Source organism: Balaenoptera ricei, chromosome 20 (assembly GCF_028023285.1).
Source record: "Balaenoptera ricei isolate mBalRic1 chromosome 20, mBalRic1.hap2, whole genome shotgun sequence".
NCBI classification, from domain to species: domain Eukaryota; kingdom Metazoa; phylum Chordata; class Mammalia; order Artiodactyla; family Balaenopteridae; genus Balaenoptera; species Balaenoptera ricei.
This window is the reverse complement of record NC_082658.1, coordinates 64,052,286-64,066,276: the sequence shown is the minus strand read 5'-3', so window position 1 is coordinate 64,066,276 and position 13,991 is coordinate 64,052,286. Positions and strand designations below refer to the sequence as shown.

General features: G+C 61.2%; 1 protein-coding gene across 3 annotated transcripts in view; it reads right to left on the bottom strand.

Annotated features, from left to right (window-relative positions):
• KCNJ12 (potassium inwardly rectifying channel subfamily J member 12) overlaps positions 1-13,991 on the bottom strand; it is a 48,578-nt gene that overhangs the window by 17,811 nt on the left and 16,776 nt on the right. Inside the window, exon 2 of one of the 3 annotated variants that reach the window (XM_059907082.1) lies at positions 4,404-4,525. The exons of 1 other annotated variant lie outside the window; for it this stretch is intronic. The gene's annotated coding sequence lies outside the window, so the exon portion shown is untranslated. Of the gene's footprint in view, positions 1-1,107; positions 1,271-4,403; positions 4,526-13,991 lie in introns of those variants that run through there. One more of the 3 variants, XM_059907083.1, reaches the window with a different exon arrangement.

Here is a 13,991-nt window from a genome sequence, read left to right as displayed (position 1 = left end):
CCGGGGCAGGTCTGTGTGGCCGGGAGGCCTTGAGGGACATCCAGCGGGTCATGGCTGCTCCAGGTGGGGCTCTGAGCAGCTCGAGGCCTGCGGGGGACAGAATCGCAAGACTCAAAGGCCAGAGGAGCCCAGCCTGGCACACTGCTCCCAGCAGCTGGGCAGCTCGCAGACAGGTGGGCGTGCCACAGTGACCACTGGCACCTCTGCCTGGGCTGGGCGCCGGGGCCGCACCCAGACTGTGCTACACGGTCCTGGGAACCCCTCTTCTACTGGTCTTCCTCCTAAAGCCACAGCGGAAATCAACAGATCACATTCGCAGCCACTCCCCCACTTCTCAGAGCTGGAAACTGGTACTCGGAGCAAAGTCACCTGTGCAAAGTCCCCTGAAGCCAAGGAGCAGAGACACAGCGGGCGGCTCCGTGTGCACGCGTGTGTGCATACGTATGCGTGCATGAGATGCCAAGGGTGGGGGGGGGGGTACCTCGTGGGCGCTTGGTGGACACACCACCACAGAGGAAGGCCGAGAAGAGGAGCCACGGTAGCAGCCCCGGCACCACAAACCCGCCAAACGTCCAGGGACCCTCCACACACCCGAGGCAAGAAGGCTACAGGGCTCTGTGGTCTTTAAGGGCTCGGTTGAAGAAATGTGGGGACTTCCCTGGCGGTCCAGTGGTTAGGGCTCTGCGCTTCCACTGCAGGGGGCCTGGGTGTGATCCCTGGTCGGGGAACTAAGATCCCGCAAGCCGTGTAGCATGACCAAAAAAAAGAAAGAGAGAAAAAGAAATGACGGACAAGATTCTCAACCAGCAACGTGCGGTCCCATGTGGCTCCTGCTCAACGGGCGTATACAGTTAGATCAGATAGAGAGGAAATTAGATCTGCTTTGCTGGAAGAGGCTTTAGCAAGCAAGGAGGCCGGCTCCCCATTTTATAGATGGGAAAACTGAGGCTGAGACTTGTCCCAGGTCACAAAACACCTTGTGGGCCAGGATGAGATAGATGGTAAAGACAATAATTAAGACTACGTTGGTCGGACGCCCAGGTTGGCCAGTGGGGGTCCCAGGCGTTGCTGGGAGGGAAAGGGGAGCGAGGCACTAAGGTCCCCTACCTGAGCCAGCCTAGGCGACTTCAGCACTGGAGACTGGGAGTGAGGCAGGCCCAGCAGGCTGGACCCAGAGACTCCGAGGGGAGGGGGAGCTGTCCCGAGCCCGGCGTCTCCAGGGCCCGCGTCCCTGCCCCGCCGACCACAGCGCTTGTGCACACAGCCTCCCGGCACCTGGCAGGCTTGGCGCACCAGCAGGGCCTGGGCTGGGAGCTTTTAGGGAGGCAGCTAACACATGACCTGCGGGCCAAGAGTCATCGCGAAGTGCCCCCGGATGGAGCGGGACACCCCATGCCAGGTCCCCCAAGGCTCTGGGCCTCAGGTTTCAGCAACGTCCGGAGGAGACCAGGGCAAGGCCAAGAAAGCACTGGCTAGTCGGATCAATGGAGGGGGCACCGAGGAGGAGCTCAATGTCCCCCTCCCTCGGGGGGCCTCCCAGGTGGCAGGACCCCTTCATAGGGATGAATGAGCAGAGTAACCAGTGTTTATCAAGTGCTTAGCACCTGCCAGGCACTGAGAGCTCAAGTAGCTCACGCAATCCCTTATTATGACTTTCTGGATGAGGAAACTGAAGCTCAGAAAGCTTGAGTCACTTACCCAGGGTCACACAGCCTTTCAGGAGTGAGCTCCTAGTCTGGGGGGTAGGAGAGAACTCAACCCCCCATTCCCCTAGGCCCCAAGGCCAGACTGTGGACATGACACTGTATTCCAAGCCTCAGTCCTCAGGGTCCCTGCAATGCCACGTGGTGATAAGACACAAATAACCCCAATCTGAGCACATGAAAGCAGAGGTAAGACCCTCACCAGCACCCCTGATCTGTGGCCATTCAGGCCCTGCTTGGAACATCCAGGGACAGGGCACTCACTACTCATGGTCAAGTCCTTCCAAGTCCATGGTCTCTCGGAAGAATCCTTAAAAATCACTTGTTTCAGGGAAAGCCAGCGTGCAGCCGCCTACAACTCCTCCCCAGCCCGTGCCCAAGGCAGACGTACTGATCCCTCACAGGGCGTTTCCTCACTGCACCCTGTGGTGGCCTCGGCATCTTATCCAGCCACTACCCAGCAGACTTAGCACGAGAGCTTGCAAAATCCAATCCTTCATCTGCAGGCGGGAAGACGGAGGCTCCGAGAAGGGCGCCCTTGCTCAGTCGCACAGGAAGTGAGGGGCACGGGCCAGGCCTGGAGGTGCTCTGCAGCGAGACCGGGCAGCTCCGGGGCGGCAGGCTCCAAGGACTGTGGCACAGAGGCGGGGGGGCACTCCCGGTGGGGAGGGGAGAACAGGCTGGCCCCTCAGGGTCCAGTGAGGAGGCTGAGGCCGGCTGGGGAGAGCCAAGAGCTGGCCTGGACACGAGGTGGAGGGTTAGGGGGCCGACACGTCCGTTCTCACACTCTGGGGAGACAACGGCCATCTCCTGTGCCCGCCCACCTTTCCCAGACACATTCCCTCCCCCTCCCCCAAACATTCAGCCGGCCTCGGTCACCCACGGCCTGCAAACGTTTGGGGTCAACACTGTGCAGGCCTTCTGGGCCAGGCCCCTGCGAGGCCCCTGGGAGGCCTGAGGAGAGACGTGTCACATTGTGCTGGGGATGGGAATGGCCGGTGCTTGGCTGGCCCCGGGCCCTCACCACTTCGAGGCCCACCTGCCCGGTTTCCAACCACCAACACCAGTCTTCCCACCCAAAAGCTTGCTCTGCCCATGCACCGGCATGCCAGGGAGTTAATGCCCCAGGAGCAGCTCCCTACCACGACAGGCATATTCGGGGCACCTGCTCTTCTCGGCCTCCCAAGGCCCCTGAGCTCCTGGGCCCTCCTCATAGGCCTCGGGGGCGCCTCCACAGCGCAGACTCCTGAACCCGAGCTCCCCGGCTGTGTCCCACAGCACCACGTGGCCGGCATGCTTCTCCTTTTCTCCAAAGCTTCCTCCCCCTTCCCTCCACTCCTCCCCACCGAGTCTCCTTCTTTCTCCCTCCCCCTCCTCCTCCACCCCTAGGGGGTCACTGGGCAGTCCAACCACTTCCCCAGTTACCCCAGCCACAAGCAAGTCCACTCCCTTCCCAGGTCCTGTGTATTTTATCTCCGGAATGATCAAAGCTGCCCGCCCACTCCTCGCCCACAGACACGTCCTGTGCAGGCCACTCCTATCTACACAGCAAGAGGCTCCTGAGGGTTTTCCCGTGGTGAGCCTTGCCCCGTGCGGGCCAACCTCCAAGTCACAGCTAATGGGAATGCTGGAAATCCTCCCATCAGTCAGGAATCAGCAGAAGCCCCCCGCTTTCATGAAGCCCTTTTACATTCTCTGGCCCTGGGCTTCTCCTGTTAGGACCAGAAGCTACTTTCCACCTTGTGTGAGAGTTGGCCTTGCCTGGGCCCCATCTCTGGCCAACCTCAGAGGTCCAGAGAGGCTGGTGCAGGCCTGGCACAGTGGGGGCACCCAGGAAATGCTCACTGTTCAGACAAAGACGAGGGATTAAGCTGCTGAACAGAGGGATGGATGAGGAGGTGGAAGAATCAATGAATGGGGAGACAGTTACATGTACAGGTGGGTGGTCAAGCGTGTGGATGGATAAACAGGGCTGACGGACGGGGATGGATGGATAGAGGGTGAGTAGAGGGATGGTTCGTTTAGGTGGGTGAAAAATGGTTAGATGAGTTGGGCGAGTGGATTAGTGAATGGATGAATAGATGGATGGATGAGTGAATGGATGGATGGATTGAGTGGATGGATGGATGGATGGATGAATGGATGGATGGATGGACGGATTGAGTGGATGGATGGATGGATGGATGGATGGACGGATGGACGGACGGATGGACGGATGGATGGATGGACGGACGGGTGAGTGAATGGACGGATGAGTGGATGGATGGATGCATGGATAGACTGAGTGGATGGATGGATGCATGGATGGACGGATGGACGGACGGACGGACGGGTGAGTGAATGGACGGATGAGTGGATGGATGGATGGATGGATAGACTGAGTGGACGGATGGATGGGTGGGTGGATGGACAGATGAATAGATGGATGGGTAGGTGGGTGGCTGCATGGCTGGGGGGATGAATGGATGGAAAGATGGCTGGCTGGGTTGGGTGGGTGGGTGGGTGGGTGGATAGTTAGATGGATGGGGGGATGTGTGGAACTAATGGATGGATAATGGGTGAGTGAGAGGTCAAACGGGCGGGTGGATGGGTGGGTGGGTAGGTGGACACAGAGATGAGTGGGTGGGAGGGGGCACAGATGAGCGTCCGGCTGGACGGATGACTGCGTGGACAGGTGCATATCCGCGACCTTAATCTTACCTCTGGAATCCTGTCTCCTAAGTGACGGTGCTCACCAGGCAAGTGACTGTCTTCAAGGCTGCACGAGCAGCAGCTGCCATTTCCCAGGCAGCAGCTGGAGAGGACTCAACGGCTGGAAGGCCCTGAAGTTAACACAGCACAATTACCATTCTCCTTGGGGGAGCTCATCGGTCACAAACCTCCACACAAACCCCCATTTCTGCTTGCTTTGCCCAGGACCCCAGGGGAGGTAGAGGGGGCCTCCAGCCCATCCCAATGCCCCAAAGCTTCACAGCCCGTGAGCCTGTCCACAACAACCCCTCGGACCCAGAGAAGGGCGGAACAAGGCGGGCCCCCAGAGAAAACGACCGCTGGTAGCTACTGAGTGCCCTCTGCATGCCAGACACTTGGTAGTTGCTTCACGGACGTCAACTCAGGTAAGCCTCACGACAGCCCCAAGAAGTTGGACCCCCTGCTGTTCCCGTTGCAGAGGCATGGGCAACGCGGGGACTCTCCTCAGGTCACGGAGGACCTCGGGGCCCAGCCTGCGCGCCTGGCCACCTGCAGAGCCTTCCCCACGCCCCCCACGGGCCCCGCTGTGGGCGGACGGCCCCCGCCTTCCACGGCAGTGCGCCGCGAGGTCGGGGCAGAGAGCAGCGGGAAGGGGCTCGGGAGCCTTGGAGGTGAGCCAGCCCAAGATGCCCCGCCACCCCTGCCCCCCCAGCCACGGCCCCCATGCAGGCCGCCCTCTCGCAGCCGACGCCGGCGGGGGTCCACAGTGGCACTGGATTTCCCGGCTGGGACTAAGGGAACTGCTGTGAGTCAGCCCACAGCACAAGCCTCCTGGGGCAGTGCCAGCCGTGGGTTTAGAAGCGCACAGACCTGGGCTCCAGTCGCAGCTCCGCCCCGCACGGGCTGTGTGACCGTGGGTGCGTCCCTCCCCGGCTCAGGGCTTCTGCTCGCTCTGGTAGCGGTGGCCTAGCTGGTCCCGCTTCACTCCAGGCTCCCACCTCAAGACGCCCAGTCCTCAGCCCCTGCTTCCCCACCCTCACTGTTCCTAGAGCAGCAGCCAGCGGCCCTGCCGTAGCCCCTCTCAGCTGTTTCCTTCTAAAGCCAATGGAGGCTCCATCCCAGACCCCCACCATGCAGCTGGACTCCCGACGGCGAGGACCTGTTCCCAGGTCACTGACTCTCATCCTTCCCCTGGAGTGGACGCCCACTGTGCCCGGCCCTGTGTGCTGGGCTCTCGGCTTCAGTCATTCCAACCTTTGCAGCCCACCCTGAGGGACAGACAGGGAAACTGAGGCTGAGGGAGGTGAGGTGACTCGCGCCGGGTCACCGAGAGCTGGAACTCTGAGCAGAGGAGGTGTCACAGGGCCGTGGGGAGGGAAGGGGGCGGTAAGCAGGTAGAGCACCTGCCCTCCCCACTTCCCGTGGTCACTCAGCCCGCCTGCCCCAAGCCCTCTCAGCCTCTGGCTCCCTGCTTCCGGGAAGGGGCTTTCTCCTGTGAGGGAAGCAAAACCAGCTCCATCCTACACAGGAGGAAACGGAGGCTCAGATCAGAGAAGGGCCTTGCCCAAGGTCACAAAGCCACGGAGTGAGTGGCAGCTTGGAGACAAGAGCCCAGGATCCGACACCCCGTCCAGCGCTCCCCCTGCCCCTGCAGTGGCCATGGCCCATGAGACGTGACCCCAACCCTCTGGAGTTCACCAAACGCTTTCCTGGGTGGCGGTCACAGTCCTGGACAGGGGAGGCCGGAGCAGGGGCAAGGTCTGCAGGTGACAGGGGTGACCGGATGTGACAGTGAGACCATCCCTCAGCCTCCCAGCAAGGGAGGGGGGCCCCTGCTCCTCCCCCAGGGCCATCCTGTCAGCCAGGGGCGAGGCACTTCCCTTTCCTGCCCGGCCTCCCCACGGATGTGCCTGTGAAATTCAACTTGGGGGGGAGGTGTGCGCTGAGCACAGGCCCGGCACCACGTGGCTCCGTCACCACCATCACAGCCTCCCTTGGAGCGGCGGGGCCCAGGGTCCAGTGAGCTCCCAGCCCTGCATTCGAGGCCTGATCGCTCCCCAGCTCCCAGTGGGAACTTCCCTGGGCCTCAGGCTTCTCATCTGCAAAATGGGTAGATCCCACCTGCTTGGGGAGGCCGTGAAGAAGGTAGACCGAGGCCCTGCCCCAGCGTCCGGTGCGCAGCAGACACGCGGTAAGCACCAGCCCTCCCAGTGTTCTCTGAGGGGTCTTCCTGCTCTGACAACCATCCAGATGCCCGACACGACGGGAAGCTGGGGCATCCCGGACCCCCCCCCCCCCCCCCCCCCGCCGTGCGGCCTGGTGTGATGCTCTCAGGACGCGTCCAACAGGCAACGAAGCAGGAGAGCCTGAGCTCTGCGGGTGCAGGGGCCTGGCTGTCCCGCGCCTCTGTGCCACGGGTGTCATCGCCGGCAGGGGTGCCCAGTAAACGCTGGCCACAGCAACCACGGTGACCACGGCCCCTCAGGCCCCTCAGATTCCATGGCCTGGAGACAGGCTGCACGCACTGACCACAAGGATAGGCTGCACCAAGCGGCCGGGAGGGACAGGTGTCCACCCTCTGAGCCCCGAGGTGAAGCCAGGGCAGGAAGTTCTGGCCCCCACGGCGGATGACAGGTCATGCCAGGCACCAGGGAATGTTTCCGAGGGTATTTTTATCTTGAGAACATCCTTCCCTGGGGGGTAGGGGCAGGAGAGAGACAGGGTGTCCTTGGCCCCAGGCCCCTGGAAGCAGCAGAGGACATAGACCCCTGGTGCCCTTTGCTAGAGTGGCCATTACACACAGTGCCCCATCCCTGGGCTTCCTTGGGTCCCAGGAGCAAGTGGGACCTGGAGGGTCTTGGGGTTTTCTTGGGGTTCCCAGCTCTGCTCAAACTCACTGTGTGACCTAGGGTAGGCCCCTGTCCCTCTCTGGGCCTCTCTCTGGCAGGCAAGCTTTCCTGAGGGCACCAGGGACTTGGCGATGGACCAGTAGTGCCCGCCTGCAAGGGGCGCCCCCACCGAGCAGGAAGACAGCGAGTTACGCAGCAGACACAACAGGCAGGATCAGGGCCGCGGTCAGAGCCCTTGGAGCCCAGGGGAGGTGTGTGACCCAGTCGGGGGCAGGGCCTCCCTGGAGAGAGCCCGGCTGAGACCGACCACAGCGCGGCGCAGGGCACTCCGGGTCCCACGGGTCAGGGTGCACATCGGCTCTGCTCTTCCCACACTGGGCCCCGGGCAAGCCCCGCCCAACTCCGAGCCTCCCTGTTGCTACCTGCAAACGAGGGGGCTGGCCCTTCCGGTCCCAGCACTCAGGATCCTAAGGATTTGGGTCTGAGGCGGGTATAGCGAGACAGGCAGGGGCACCCCTTGTCACCCTAATACCAGTGAGGGCGGAGGTGTGCTGAGTGCCTGTGGGCACAGGCATTGCACTGACGCCTGCAGAAACGGAGGCTCGGAGAGGCCCTGTGAGTCATTTTAATGAGCTTGGACTTGACCCCAAGGGCACTGGGGTGCCAGAGAAAGTATAAATTCTGGGGCAATACGGCTTGCGTTCAAATCTTGTCTCTGTCCCTTCCTGGGTGACCCTGGGCAAGTCATATAACCCCTCTGAGTCCAGTTTTCTCACCTGTGAGATGGGATTAATAATGTTATCTGTCTATGGGTTCATCATGGGGTTTCATCAAGTTAGTACAAGGAGCTGGAAATGTCCTGGTCCCCCACGCCCTCCCCTCATCACATCTCTGAGCCCCTGACTCACTCTGAAGAGGGGCCACAGGTCCCTGGAGGGCCTGGACTGGACCTTACCTCCAAGCAGGAAGGAGAGACCAGATGGAGAGGATGGGAGGGACCCAGTGAGCAAAGGCACCACGGTGTCTATTTTTCTTACAGCTGTAATTTTTCAAGCTTCAACTTAATTCAAGCCTCAGACATTTTCTAAGTGTGCAGAGGAGAGCATGGACCTGAGATAGTGGCAAGAAACAGCCTGGGACAAGAAAGACCATGAAAGAAAAGGCTGGAAAATTTGCCAACATAAAAATATTTATGACATTGCTTATCAAAACCCATTATAAGCAAAATAAAAGGTAAATGATAGATGTTTGTTATAAAAAGGATTGATGTACTTAATATATAAAGGGTTCTTATAAATCAACAAGAAAAAAGGACACAGTAGGAATGATCATGTGATCCCGCGATCCTCAGTGGGTGACGTCTCAGGAATGTCCACACCTAGAGCCTCAGCGTGAGCTGGCCCCTCACCATGGAAGGCCCCGCTCTGCCTTCCATCTTTCAAGCTCAAAGCATGCCTCCTCTACGAAGCCTTCCAAGATTTCCCTGGAGCTCCTCCCGCTCCTTGCCAGGTCCCCACAACATCTTTCTTGGACCCCTGGCACCAAACGCCTAGCTTCTGCCGAGTGCCTGGCATTGCATCTGAGAATGTTCCAGGTGAGAAGGCCCAAGCGTCTCTGACCAAGGAGGAAGTAAGTCACGGAAAAGAGCACTGTGTCCACAGTCACCAGGCTATGAGCCACGGTTCCAAGCCCAGCATCCAGGGGTCCTGCCTCTGTCCCTCTGCGTCCAGCCACCTCCTTCCTAAGGGGCCCTCCCAGCCAGGGGCTGCCTAGCTTCACAGCAGGCTGGGCCCAGCATGAGGCCTTCCAGGCAAAGGCAGGCAGAACACGGCCTGACCCCCCGCCGCTTGCTGGGGGAGCACAGGGACAGCTGTTTTCTCAGCTTCCCTCCTCTTCCCCTCCTCACTGTGTAAGTCTGGCTTTATTTTGGGAACAGAAGATTCGTTGGGAGGGCCTGACAGACCTCTGAGCGCTGGGGTTCACCCTGGCATGGGCTGGAGGCTGTGCTCGGAGATCAGGAGTCTGGGAAAACAGGGTGGGCTTCCGGACAACCCACCACTCCACCCAGGGTCCCCTTGACAGCTCGGCCCCGGGGGCACTGCCAAGGCCTGGGCCTCCACCTGCTTACCGGACCCGCACTCGGCACTCACTCGCTCTGCAGACACCTGCTGGGCCTCCGCTATGTGCACACACGGTGCTCAGGGCCGAGATCCAAGTGGGACAAGGCAGACAAAAAACACGCTGGGGAGAAAAGAACCCGCGTCACTCCAGAGGCAGCGTGGGCATAGGAAGACCTTTCCGAGGAGGTGACATTTGACTCGAGGCCTCAGGAGGACAGAATGTGGGAACAGTGTTCCCAGAAGTGGGAACAGCAAGGACAAAGGCCCTGAGGCTGGAACACTGCTCCATGTGTTCAAGGGACTCAAGGGGGGGCAGTGGGGCTGGAGCCGAGGGTGCCAGAAGGGAGAGAAGGTGACGCGGGAGGGAGCGCTCAGAGGGAGCACCGCCCTGCCTGGGACACACGGCCATCAGGCCGATGGGGGCAGCCGAGCCGCCTCTTTCTCATCTGCCAGCGGCAATTACAATCCACATCCCAGAAATGGCTTTCAGAGGAAACGCTTCCGCCTCCTGCCTTGCACGAGACCGAGGCTCAGCGTGGGACAGCACCAAGCTGGAGGGCGCCCGACCTTCTGACCCACCGCGGCCTCCCACGCTTGTGGCCTCAATGCCACACACGCTTTTCCAACCCCACAACTTGAACTGTACACGTGAACACTGTGACACGTGCTACCTCAGCTCACACTGCGGTTCCTTCAGACAGTCGCAACAGACCGGGGCTCAGAGAGGGTGAGCGCCATGCCCAGGGCCACACAGCTGGTCCACCCAGAGCTGGGTGGGAATCATCTGAACCCAGATTCAGGGCCATGGGAACAGAGACCCGGGAACTGACCACACATGTCTGGCCCTGGTGTCTCCAGGAGAAACCACAGTCTCTCCAAGGGGCTCAGGACCGCCTCCTACAGGAAGCCTTCTGTCTGGCTGCCTCCCCCTCATGGCCAACTGGTGCTGTGGGAAGGCAGGGGCCGCTGAGAGCCCAAGACTGGTGGGGCAGGGCCTGGTGTCTGGATCCTATTAGGCCCTGATGTGCTGTGTGACCTTGGCTTGAGCCACCAGCCCTCTCTGAGCCTGCGCCCAGGAAGAGGAGGTAGATTTGCGGCGGGGCGGGGGCGGGGGGGCGCGGTTCCTGGTGCAGGGGGTGTGAGCAGCAGGTCTCTGCCCCAAGAGCAGGAAGGGTGGCCACTGAGAGCCCCAGGAAAAGCTTCCTCACACCTGGAGCTTTTATTTAGCACCAACTGTGTGCGCCTCTCAACAATCCTATGAGACACTGCCCGAAGAGGAAGCAACAGGGTCAGAGAGAGAATGCAGTGCCCCAAGGCCACAGGCCAGTCAGTGCCTGGGGCTGCGCCGTCCTCAGGCAGGGAGTCCTGGAGAGGTTGTGTGCACCCAGTGGCCGGGGTGCGTGGCCAGAAGCCGGGGGAATGGTGAGGCTGCTCCGGCCTTCACCTTCACGCCAGCACCACCAGCGGCTGGGGGCCTGTGGGACCCCCCCACACCTGGTCCCGACCTCCGCCAGCTCCACCTTGCCCTCCTCCACCTCTAAGGCACGTGTTTACATGACTAATGCCTGCCTCAGTTTCCACATCTGTAAAAGGGGCCCAATTCTACTGCCTGCCTAGTACAGCTGTTAGTCTACGCACAGGGCGCAGGGTCGGGTCCAGCACACAAACATGCTCGTGGGTGCACACATCCTGCATGGACACACGGCCTGGGGTGTGGGTACGTGTTATTCCAGGAGCGTCGTGGTACGTACACACCTGGTCTCACTTTGTTTCCCCAGAAACAGGTTCTGCGTCTAGTATTTGGGGGCAGGTAGTTTACTTGGGAGGTGGACCCAGAGAGGTGACCAGGGAAGGGCAGCAGCGGGAAGGGAGTGCCATGGGAGGCGGGGCTGCAGCGGCCTGGAGTCTGGATGCTGCGTTTCATCCCACAGCTGTGCAGCCGCAGGCGGCACTCACACAGGGACCAGGGCACGAGGTACGAAGCCGGCGGCCCGCTGCTCACACCGGGCAGCGCACGTCTGTGCGTCCCTGCTCCCCCGCGGGAACACACGCAAAGGCACGTGGGCTGTGTCCTCACAGGAATGCATCTGTGCCTACGTCACGCCGAGGCTGGACACATGGGGTGAGTCTCCGTGCGCCTGCTCTTGCACATGTGTATGCGTATGTGGGAGCTGTGTGTGCGCACACGTGTGCACAAGGTATGGCACAGGCATGCACACATGTTCAGGCTACGTGCATGTGCACGCACCGAAGTCCCTCACCCAACCCTGGCCGTGGCCGTGGGGTGGTGGAGATGGTCTGGTCACCTTGGTAACTGGCTAAGCTGGGCAGCCTTGCTTCAAAAGAAAAAAAAAAAAATCAAACCACTGAACACAAAGAGGAGAAGGAGCTGGAGGGTTGTGAGGGTGAGGCTCAGCCCCAGGCTCCGCTCACGGCTCCCACCGCAACCCACCCACCTGTCCTGACCCAGCGAGGGCCGCCACAGCCAGGACACAGGTCCCAGGAAGCAGCGGGCGGACAGTCCCTGGTGTGGGGGGGTCCCTTCAGAGTCCCGGGGAGCCCACCGGGATGGCAGCAGTCAGGGACTGGGCGGGCCCCACTCTGCAGACTCACCGAGCCCCGGAAGAGGGCACCCTAGACACCAGGCGCTTTGCAAACCAGGGGACGCTGGGCCGAGCCGCCCACAGTCACCCTCTCTGGACAATGAACGCACTAACTGCATGCGCTGCCCCGTGGCCAGTGCATTAGCCCAGATCATGTGATGATTGATTCACGAGCTCCTATCCCCTTCCCATCCCCGAGGCCAGCTCGGCAGCCTCGCTGCCTCTGCTGGGTGGGGAGGGAGGGCCCGGCCAGACGCTTCCCTATCTCGCTCGCAAACATTGCACGCTATTTATATCTCATCAGACAGCGTGCACGGGGATGAAACCGCCGGTGCTCCGCGCCCCGCGAGCAGCCAGGAGCTGAAACCCCGACACGGGCTGCATCAGGCAGAAGTGCGAGGTGCTCACACCCTTGCTCAAGAGCCTGGGCCGCCGGACCTGCGCTCACACCTACAGGGGCTTTGCCCTACCTGCCTCCCTGTGTCCTGAGAAAGCCCTGTAAGGAAGAGTCTGCTGTTGTCCCCATCTGACAGATGAGGAAACTGAGGTTTGGAGAGCTGAAGTGACTTAGCCAAGGCCACACAGTCTGTAGGATGCAGAGCTGGGGACCACACCCAGCCAAGCCGCCCCAAAGCCTGGGCCTGTACTGCACAGCATTTGACCTCCCTAACTGAGTCCCAGAGCAGCCCTCTGAGGGGGGCATCATTATGATTCCTGTTTTACAGAAGAGGAAACTGAGGCTCAGAGAGGTGAAGTGACTTGCCCAGGGTCACACAGCCGGGAACGGAAGCCAGATGTGTGACCCTGACTGATAACGCGCCCCAATCCACGCCCTGCGTGACCCCCGGACGCGTGCAGGGAACAGCCCCAGGGGGATGAGAATGGCTCAGAGCAGTCTGTCCCCGCGGCTACCTGAAGCAGAAGCCACGTGGGGCCCCTTCACGTTGTGAGGCGGCCCTGCCTCAACGCCCAGCCCTCCTTCCAGACACCAGTGGAGGGCAGCTTGCCTGGTCCTGGTACCTCCAAGGACCCAGCTACCAGCACAGGGACGAGTGTGAAGGGCCCTCGAATCCTAGTGCTGACCTCTGGTCATCACCGTCACAGAGCAGGGGCCCCTCGCCCGGCCACATCAGCATTCGAGCAGGGGACGCTGGAAACCCGCTGCCGACCTCCACCCCCTGGGCATCCCGCGACCCTGGCTCCTCCTGAGACCCTGGGAACCGAGCCAGCTAGAGCTCCGGAGGGCGGTGCGGCCACCTCTCGGCTCCCGAGCGCCCTCATCTGTGAGACAGGCACTAACAGGCCCTCGGGGGGGGGGGGGGGGGCATTCCAGACGTGGTACCCAGCACAAGGCCTTCACACAAGAACCCCTCAGCAAGTGGTCATGCCGTTGGCTTTCACGTCGTTGGCAAAGCACGAAGCAGCCTACCCGCTGAACCACAGAGCTGCACGGGCTTCGCGGGGTGCCAGTTCTGAGTTCAAATTCCAACTCTGACTCCTTGGTTGTGTGTCTCACGCACCTGGCAGCCCCCCTCTGAGCCCTGGTGTCCCTGCCTTCCCCAAGGGCCTGTCCAGGTGTGCTCCGGCCTCAGCGAGCACTTGAGAGCCAAATAGCCCCTCACCCCACCCGACTCCAAGGCCAGGGCAGCTGGCACCTCTGAGCGACACCTCGGCCCGGGCCTGGCCGCGGGGGCCCAAAGAGCGACTACACGACGTATCTCCTCACCCCCAGCCTGGAGTCCTGAGCTTCTAGATCTGACTGTCACCCAGCACAGGGCCGGGCACGAGCAAGGGCAGATGTCGGTAAGGAGTGCGCAAGCTCTCTGGGCACCTACCACACGCCTACCTGGAACCCGGGGACTTTACCTGGATGCTCTCATTTAAGCCTCATGAGAGTCCTGCTTTGACATCGGAGGAAACCGAGGCACAGGAAGACGGCCTCTGAACATTGGAGACCATGTGGGCTGCAGCCCAGACCCCACCCCCTTCTCTGTTCCGCCTGTGGGGTGGCAGGAGAGGCCAGCA